This window comes from Arvicanthis niloticus, chromosome 15 (assembly GCF_011762505.2).
Source record: "Arvicanthis niloticus isolate mArvNil1 chromosome 15, mArvNil1.pat.X, whole genome shotgun sequence".
Classification (NCBI taxonomy): Eukaryota; Metazoa; Chordata; class Mammalia; order Rodentia; family Muridae; genus Arvicanthis; species Arvicanthis niloticus.
Genome location: NC_047672.1, coordinates 5,254,907 through 5,264,509, shown reverse-complemented (window position 1 = coordinate 5,264,509; position 9,603 = coordinate 5,254,907). Strand labels below are relative to the sequence as shown.

Genomic DNA, 9,603 nt, shown 5'->3' with positions numbered 1-9,603 from the left:
AGAAAACAAACTCCTATAAAACTACCCAGCTCTGTCCAGAACAAATGACTTTTCTCTATTTTCTAGTCACAAAACCTTACCTTTTCCCACCTTACATGTTCCCACCTACAGATGGGAAGTAGTCCCTTATGTCTGCTCTCTGGTGGCATTTGTACACCTTAGTGATTTGTAGTCCATTTGCAAGTGATGTGTTGTGACATCTTCCATTTAAAGTCAGTGTGATCGACACGGTTGTAGCATACTCCTTGGAGAGAGAGTCAGTTTACAGATGGGTACACGGATGGAAGGCTAAGCGTGGTGAGGTGTGTTAGAATGCCATAGCATGTGGACACAAAGCAGACAGATCTTTCCGTCAATGTTCCTATGCCACCTCAGCGAGACTTTCCAGCCTCTTTGCCCAGGCTCTGTAAAGATGCCTGCTTAGTGCTGAGGTTACAGGCAGCAGCTGGGAACTTGGTTCTCAACAATGAACCAGGACTGTGGAAAGAGTGAGACTGCTGTGCTGTGCTTTGTGCCCTGACCCTGTGGTACTTAGAGTCGAGAGGAGCTTGTTCCCAGAGATTTCTTCACATGTTTTTGTCCCATGATTTGGCTTGTAATCTCAGAGCCAAAAGCTGACAAAGATATTTGGCTCATTTAAAGACACCCCCTCTTTGGCCAAGAAGGCTCAGATGTTGCAACTATGCCATTTTCTAGCTCAATTCTAATCATGAGTCATCAGGACTTAAGGACAGGGCTAAAAGAGAGACAAATGACATCAAGTTGGCCTGGAAAATAAGCAATTGAGAACAAGCCGGAAACCCCAAGTCTAGAACAGGGTAAGTTTCAGCAATTTAACCCCCTGCCCAGTCCCTCCTCTCTCTCCCTCAGCTCACCACTGGGCTGAAGCTCAGGCCTGGAAACTCTGGGTAGGCCAGCTCTAGACCTCAGACACCTGGGTTCATCCTGTGTCCTGAGGCCTGAAGCTCCTCTGCTCCCTTAGATTGAGGGCCAACTCCAGCTGATTCTGGCCTCCTAGGTCTCTGACTTCATGCTTAATGGATGCTCCTATGCTAGGCTCTGGGCTGGCTGCCTCAGGGATGTGCAGTTCTGGGAAAATTCTCTGAGGTTCCTATAGATACTGCTTTGCCACACCCGCCAGGGGCCAGTGAGACTGAAAAAAAAAAAATCTCATGTTCTATTTCCTGCCCTGCCTGGTCTGGCCCTTTGACTACTCCACTGGGGAGGAGTTCAGGAGCTGCTTCCTTGGAAAGCATTTTCCAGAAGCCACTGAGATGCCCAGCCTCATCCCAAGAGACCCTCCAAGGTTTGCACAAGTGAGTAAAGAGTAGAGTGAAGTACACTCAGGCATTGTTTAGTGGAACCAGAGCCGATAAGAATTGAGAGTAATCGGAGTCCGGTTAAGTAAATGCAGCCACACTAGCCAAATCAAACATGGAGAAGGAAGGGAAGAGGAAGGGGGAGGGGGAGGGGGAGGAAAAGAGGAAAGGCGAGGGGGAGGAGGAGAGGAAGGGAGAGGGGAAGGGGGAGGGAGAGGGAGAGGGGGAGGGGAGGAGGAGAGGAAGGGGGAGGAGGAGGAAGGGGATATCATCTGGGCACTGTAGATGGGAAAATAGCCAACTAGCACCATTAAGCAAGCTTGCAATCACTATGGTAAGCTACGAAATGCTTATGTATGTGCAGGGAATCCCAGAAGAACTTTACCCTCAGATGTTGCTCAAAAGTGGCAGATCCAAGGAAGAGGGAAGAGAGGCACAGCGCTCAGACACACCTTTCTTGCCGCTTCCATCTTTTTTTCTCAGGAAGTAGACTTCAAAAGCTATTGTGAAGAACAGTTCCTGGACAATCTCACCGCTGTGGTCTCCTTCCTGGAGCATTTCTGGGCCAACTATACATTTGGAGTGTTTTCCAGCCAAAGAGTTCCAGAATTTGGCTTTGAAGTGCTCATTCCCAAGGCATATGTGAAAACTTTGTAGATGGCATGCCTGAAGTCCGTCTATCCGGTGGGTTCCAGACAGAGGTGGGTTAATCAGTGATTTTAACTAACCCAACCTGGGTCTGAAGGACCACAGGGAAAAAAAAAAAAAAAGCATCCTGTCCTTTTCCTGACTCACCATCTCTGGCATTGGAGCATCCTGTTTTTCTCCTAGATCATGTACCAAGTTGCCCAGGTTTTTCCTCATCCTCTTGCTGACTTCCTGCCATTCACTGTGAGCCCCAGGAGCCCAGTAAGCCCTCTCCATGGTTGGGCTGAATGAATCTCTCTGGATCAGGCATTTGGATGTTTGTGCTGTCCAGAGCTGAGAGTAGGATCATATGATGTCTGAACAAGTCTCTCACCTTAGGTCCAGTGAGGTTTTGTTCTTCTAGAGACCTTGTGATGGGGTACTGCAGGGTCTGCTCCTGCTGTAACTGCAGATATTAAACCAAGCCAACCACACACATGGTTGATGGCACCAAATAGATTGCATACCATGCATCTTTGTCTCTTCTGCTAGCAGACTCTTGATCAAACATCACTCTTTTCCTTTTTCTGAGACAGGCTCTGGCCATGTCTGCCTGGTCTTGAACTTGCTATTTCATCTAGGTCACCCTCCAGGCACAGCCTCTGATTCACAAGGGTCACACACATACCACCATCTGTGGTTTTTATCCTTCATTATACTTCAATGAGAATCAGTCATTGAAATTTACAGGATTAGCCTTAACATAAAAACATTTTTAAAAAATCAGGGACCACAATTATAATGTGTGCACTCCACGATTCTCTGAGCCAACTCAAATTCTGGGTCCATGCATTTCCTCTGACCATTTCTTATTAACCTCAGTCACAAATCCCCTCCCCAAATTAAAGCTCCTTTCTTCCTGTCTAAGCATCTTTGCTTGTGTTTTTTGAGGTAGTCTTGATATATAACCCACTCAAGCCTGGAATTTTCAATGCTATCCTTGTTAGGAGCCGGAGTTACAGGTTACAGACATATACCACCATGCAACATTTCAACACCTTTTGTTCTTAGAAAACCATGAATTTTGATACTGACACATACCTATACATATATACAATGTTACAAATGTCAGTGTGCTCTCCCCCCAGATCCCAGTGTTTCAGATGGTGACCAAGAGCTGAGTTTTATAGAAGTCCTTACACCTGATGGCTTATGTCCGTTAGTTATGACAACCACATCTGGTGACTATCTCTATTTTTCCCCCTCCATTTTACTGATGAGAAATCAAGAGGTAATGAACAGAAGCTGGTGTTCAGACTCCATGTTGTTGAGCCTAAGACTTTAACTCATCTGTCCAATGATCAAAATCTCAGTTCATCTAACCTTACTCAGATGTTGCCTGAGTAGAGGACCCAGGCTCTGCTAAGCAGACATGCTCACCACAGCCCATCATGGTAAGACAGCTATATTCTGGGTCCAGAAAGAAGCAGTGGTGACCAGTGTCAGGGAAGGCAGGAGTTGTGTGACTGCATGCAAAACTAGTTGTATATGCAGAATTAATTAGTTGTGTGGTTGGTAGCCACACTTCTTTATTCTTCTTCATTTTCCCAGACATGCGCTACCCGTGTAACTCTCTCTCTCTAATTCCTCTGTAAAAAGTAAACTTGTAACTTATATAGTGGTTTCAGATTTACATAAAGATTGCAAACAGAGTTCCCATTTTCCTCACATCAGGTTCTCTGGTTGTTAACATTCAACTATGGTATAGGTATCACAGTTGATAACCAAATTAGATACATTGTTAATCTCAGATACCTCTGCCCCGGGACAGTTTCTCTCAGACTTCTCTTTTCAATGACCTTGTTAATGTTGGGGAGTCCTCCTCTGATATTTTGTAGAAGATGCTTTTATGTATACACTGTTTCCTTTCCTGCCTCAGCCTTTTATTTAGACTCTATCCAGCTCTGCATGCAGAAATCTTGGTGACCTGAGAAACATTTTAACCAATATGATAACATAGTGGACTTGGTCTGTTCCCTTGGGCTTTCTCAGCAGCTCAGTTACCAACAGTCCTATCACATGGCCAGGGAATTAATGCAAGACATGATGACAGCTGTATTTCTACAATACCTGAATGACATTGAATGCCCATTAACCAACCAAGTACAAGGCCAGCTGCCACCTGCTTCTTCCCTCAGGGTGTTCAGGCACTGTTGTGCACCAGGCCAGACTGTAAGGAATGAAACTTAAGTTGGGACGAGGGGTGGGGGGTTGTCCATAGGACCTTGGTTGGAGGAAAGTTCGGGGAGAAACAGCCTTTTCCAGGATGGTTTTCAGTGAAACAGCTCTCTTTTACTGGGAGTGAATAAGGGTATATAAACCTTGGGGAGTGAGTAGAGGTTTTAACAGTGAGTGTACATTATTGACTAGGTTGAGGTTCTGGGAATGCTTCATTTGCATAAAGAGGAATTCAAGGTGCTAGCTGGACATGTACTTACAGGGTGAGAGGAAGTTAAACCTGTAATTTGTCTACCAAAGAGTGGCAGAGGTGGAGGTCATACAGGCTACATGTACTGGGTCACACAGGTCCAGAGCATGGAGGAACAGTCCTATTCCTGCCAGTCTCAGGAGGAGATTTTGGGGTTTTGGACACTTCACCCTTGCTCCAGACTGGTCCCTCACTTGAGCGACTTTCCACCCCCACAGACAGCATTGGTGCCAGACAAGACAAAACAAAACAAAACAAAACAAAACAAAACAAAACCAACCAAACAAAATATGACTAATGGACTTGAGCCTACTTGTAGTGGCCATGAAAATGACCCTCATAGGACCACAGGGAGTGGCACTATTAGGAGGCGTAGTCTTGTTGGAGTAGGTGTAGGCTTATTGGAGGATATGCATCACTGGGGTGGGCTTTGAGGTTTCAGAAGTTCAAGCCAGGCCTAGTGTCTCTCTTTTCCTAGTGCTCACTGGTCCAGATGTAGAACTCTGGGCTCCTTCTTCAGCATCGTGTCTGCCTGCATGATAACATGCTTCCTGCATTGCAAATAATGGACTGAACCTCTGAACCTGTAAACCAGTCCCAGTTAAATGTTGTCCTTACTAAGAGTTGCTGTCATCATGGTGTCTCTTCAGAGCAATAGAAACCCTCACTAAGACACTACCTCAGAAAAGTCATTAACTCTGTTGTCTCCTTTGCTCAAGTGAGCACTTGATTACTGCCCATGAAAGGGTTAAAATTTTTCAAAAACTCATAGCAGGCTGAGAAGAACCAAGAGTGCAAGTCAGTTTGGTCATGAGCTCTGTGTTTCAGGAACTTGGCTGACCACCAGATAGATGGTTGAATATGAATAGACTCTTGAGAATAGCCTATACAAAATGTTCCCCATGACTGTTCCTTGGACCCTGTCACAAACTAAATAATGGGCTGGGACTTTCCACAGGTACTCTTCAATAACCCTCCTTCACTCCCCCTGGGTTGTAGTTCCCCCCGCCCCCCGGGTTGTGGTTTTTACCTTTAAATTTTCTCTGGCTCCAAAGCCCGGGGTCAGACCCCACTGCCCCTGAGTGGGTCATGGGTCTTGACCTCAGCATGCTGATCAAAATATACCTCTTGCTAATTGCATCAAGTTCGGTGTCTTGTGAGTTATTGGGTGGCTGTAAATTCCTGAGACTTGGGTGAGGTCCTCCCTTCATGGGGGTCTTACACCCATAAGTGCTGACTCTTTTTGACTTGAGTCACCAGGCTCAAGCTGAGGTCCAATGGAGAACCCTTGCTCATGTGTCTGTGTTGCTTGACTATGTGGCTAGGCCTTATTTCTACCATTTCTATGACACGTGCTCATGCTTCTGGTGCCTGTTCTCTGGGTGCTGAGTCTGCTCATTGTTACTAGGAAGTCATTGCTTCTGGGCTCTTTTCAGCTGACAGGCAGAGAAGTGTGTATACCAGTCCAGATGAACTTGCACACTTGTGTGAATCTATAGTTGTTTCTAGAGCAATACATCTGTGTCTATATCAATATGAATGTAAGTTTTTATGGAACCCTCTTTGTTGACTGTCTTTTCCTGTCTTCAGTGAGCAAGTGTTTGGTTTGGGGGAAGCCTGACTCACCTTTTGTTATTTGTTGTTTATTGGGTATGGTATTTTGGAACTCATCATCTAATCCAGGATAGTGGATTAGGTAGATTAGTGGATTAGACATACACGGGGGTTTCCATCTCTGGCAAAGATGGTCTTGGATACATGTTCTCTAGATTGCTGTGAATCTTTGGTTAATTTCTAGAGTGCTGACAAGTTCTCTTTGTGTTCTCCTTGCTTCGATGAAGGAGAAGAGTTTTGAAAATCCTGCAACTCTCTGTGTAGACCAGGCTGGTCTCAAACTCACAGAGATCTGCCTGCCTCTGCTTCCCAAGTTCTGGGATTAAAGGCAAGTGCCAGGTATCTTAAGTGATAATGTACAGAAACTTTTCACAAGCAGTGGCTAAGGGACTAGGAGCATGAGAAGCCAGTTGACCCCATCCTGGTGGAGTGGACGAGTTACAAGAAACATCCGTTCTTCAGATGGCTGATTTTATGTATACACTTGACTGGGTCCAGGTAGCTTGCCAGATACTATTCTTCAGGAGTCTGTGACAGTGTTTTTGGACAAAATGAATATTTGATTGATGGACCAAGCAAAGTAGACTGCCTCATGTGGGTGGTTGTCTCCCAGTCAGTTGAAGGTCTTCAGTGTTCTGATGTATAAAGGAAAACTGTCTTCTGTTCGACCTGGGCACCAGGCTTTTCTTAACTTTGTTCTCAAGCTTCAGCTCGAGAGGTTGACCCACCAGCTTTCAGTCTAGGACTTATACCATTGGCTCCTACAGGTCTCCAGCTGGCCCACTGAGATCTTGGGAGTCAAACCTTTACTGAAAATCTTCTTCTATATCTGTCTTTCTCCATCCCCACTGGGCCTGCTTCTCTAGAAAGCCCTGATACTTTTGTTACTCTGCTTTTTTTTCCTAGCTTAAGCACACAAATGTTACCAAAGAATTTAGGAAGGTGTCTTAGGGTTTTACCGCTGTAAACAGACACCATGACCAAAGCAACTCTTAAAAGGACAACATTTAACTGGGGCGGGCTTACAGGTTCAGAGGTTCAGTCCATTATCATCAAGGTAGGAGCATGGCAGCATCCAGGTAGGCATGGTGCAGGCAGAGTTGAAAGTTCAACATCTTCATCTGAAGGCTGCTAATGAAAGACTTGCTTTTAGGCTGTTAGGTTGAGGGTATTTAAGCCCATCCCCCCAGTGACACACCTACTCCAACAAGACCACACCTCATAATAGTGCCACTCCCTGGGCTAAGCATATACATACCAACACAGAAGGGAGAAAATGGGGGGAGTCTGGTAGTTTTGCTGTGTAACATGCATGACAATGCATGCAAGATTTTATTTTATCTACATTTTATCTGTGTGTATGTGTGCCACCACATGCAATTGGAAGTCTCACTATGTTATGCAGGCTAGCCTCATCATATGCTTATTTAATTTTTTAACTAACAAAGACTCCCAGAGATGCTATTGTGTGTTAGATCTAGATTGTGTCACCACAATCTAGATTTAATTAGATTTCTCTGTGTCACCACAGAGAAACTTCTTCCTGCGGCAGATGGGAACAAATACAGAGACCCATAGCCAGACATTATGCACAGTAAGAGACCTTGGAACACTTGGCCCTAAAGAGAAGGTCACCATCAGACCCTCCCCTCAGGGTTCAGGGAGCCCTGTGAAAGAGGAGGGGGAAAGAGTGCAAGAGCCAGAGGGGATGGAGGCCAGTAAAAAAAAAAAAAACAAGACCGTCTAAATTAACAAGATCAGTGCACATACTGACTCACAGAGACCAGGCAGTGTGCACAGGGTCTGCTCAGCTGGGGTCCTAGAGCTGAAAGAAGTGGACTCATGCTCCTATCCTTAACCCAGATGCCATCTACAATTGATAGCCACTTACAAATGAAAATTTTGTTTCCTCCAAGGGAGTCTCACTGGGGAAACAAACTACTCTTAAGAGGAGGCTGCATGCCAAGAAGGCGACCAACAGAAAATCAGCTCAATGGATCTTTGGAGATTCCTTGTTATTTCTAATTCCTTTTTATTTCTAATATAACATATATATATGTACATATATATATATATATATATGTACATATATATATATATATTTTTTCCTTCTCTTGTTTTTGTTAGTATTCCGTCTAAACTCCACCTCCCCAGTTACCTGGCAACAGCCAGGTATGCTCCTCCCCACAGTTACCTGGCAACAGCCAGGTAGGCCGATCCACTATAAAAGGGGCTGCTTGCCCCCTCCTCACTCCTTTGCTCTCCTACTCTCTTACTCTCTTATCCTCTTATCCTCTTGCCTCTCTGTCCCCTCCCCCACCTTCCTCTCTCCACGTGGTCATGGCCGGACTCTACTTCTCTCTCTCTTATCTCTTCCATCTTCCTCTCCCCACCTTTGCCCCATCTCCTGAATAAACCTTCTCCCCCTTAGAACCGTGGTCTGAAGTGGTCTATTCTCAACGGCGGTCAGATATTTCTTACAGTTTTCCACTTTGGGTTCTTTAAATGTATAGTATGGCTTCTAGTTTAGTGTTTTTAATGGGATTCTTGAGTGTATGAGCAAGTGGGTCTTTGTTTCTTGTGCCTTTTTTAGAGATTCTTCTGTTTGTCTTGTCCAACTCTAATGTGTTAGAGTTTGTTTTTATCTTACTACATTATATTTTATCATTATCCCTTAGAAGCCCATTTGTTTTCTACTGAGACAGGGAGGGAGTGGGTCTAGAGAAGAGTGAATATGGAGAGGAACAGGGGGAATAGAGGGAAGGGAAACTGGTCAACATACATCATTGAAGTGGAAATTTAAGGGTTCTTTGGGAAGTCAGTTGAGTGGTGTTTTGCTGGGGCAAACACATGAAGGAACATTTTGTTAAGGTGGACTCAGATGTGAAAGGCTAAGGCCGACTCATGAAGGAACGTTTTGCTGAAGCAGACACAGGAGAGAGGATGTTCTACGTTAGAACAAGCACTTTAGAGCAAGCACGTGAAAGGCCACGTGATGAAAGGTTCTTTGCTAACAACATGCATGTACTGGTTCACTTTACACTGTGTAGTTGAGCTGCATGTGTTGGGGCTCCATAGAGAGAAACACAACAAAAAAACTTCTGGTGATACACTACAGTTTCTTGCCGCTTCTGAGGACTCAGGTTGATTGGATGCATGTGCTCAGGCAAGACCAGTGCTAAGGCAAGACATGTGGAGGACACGTGATGTTTGGAGGGTATAAATAGGTCTCCATGGAGTTATGGAGACAGAGCTTGGCTTTCTGGTACAGCTAGCTATACAACGTTTGTGGGTCTTCACTGATCTTCCCTTCCCTGAGAGAGGCACAGCTGAGAACTTCTCCTGATGTCCCTCCTGGTCTCTCCTGCTCACTTGAGCTGAGGCTGAGGCCTGGCTGTCTCTGCTTGATAGTGTCACTGCCGCTGATTCCTGTTTGCTATCCTGATTCTACTGAACTAGACTGTTGATGTAGCTGTGAAGTGTTTGTGAGTGGATCAAGCTGGAGCGGATCAACTGCTGCTGCCTGCTAACATGTGAACTGAACTGCTGATTTCC

General features: G+C 45.1%; 1 long non-coding RNA gene across 1 annotated transcript; it reads left to right on the top strand.

Moving 5' to 3' along the window:
• The first annotated feature begins 505 nt into the window (after positions 1 to 505).
• Positions 506 to 9,479, top strand: LOC143434503 (uncharacterized). Its single transcript, XR_013103992.1, has 4 exons — positions 506 to 818; positions 1,227 to 1,316; positions 1,803 to 2,020; positions 7,965 to 9,479. It is a non-coding gene; the product is annotated as an uncharacterized LOC143434503 (long non-coding RNA).
• The last annotated feature ends 124 nt before the right edge of the window (positions 9,480 to 9,603 follow it).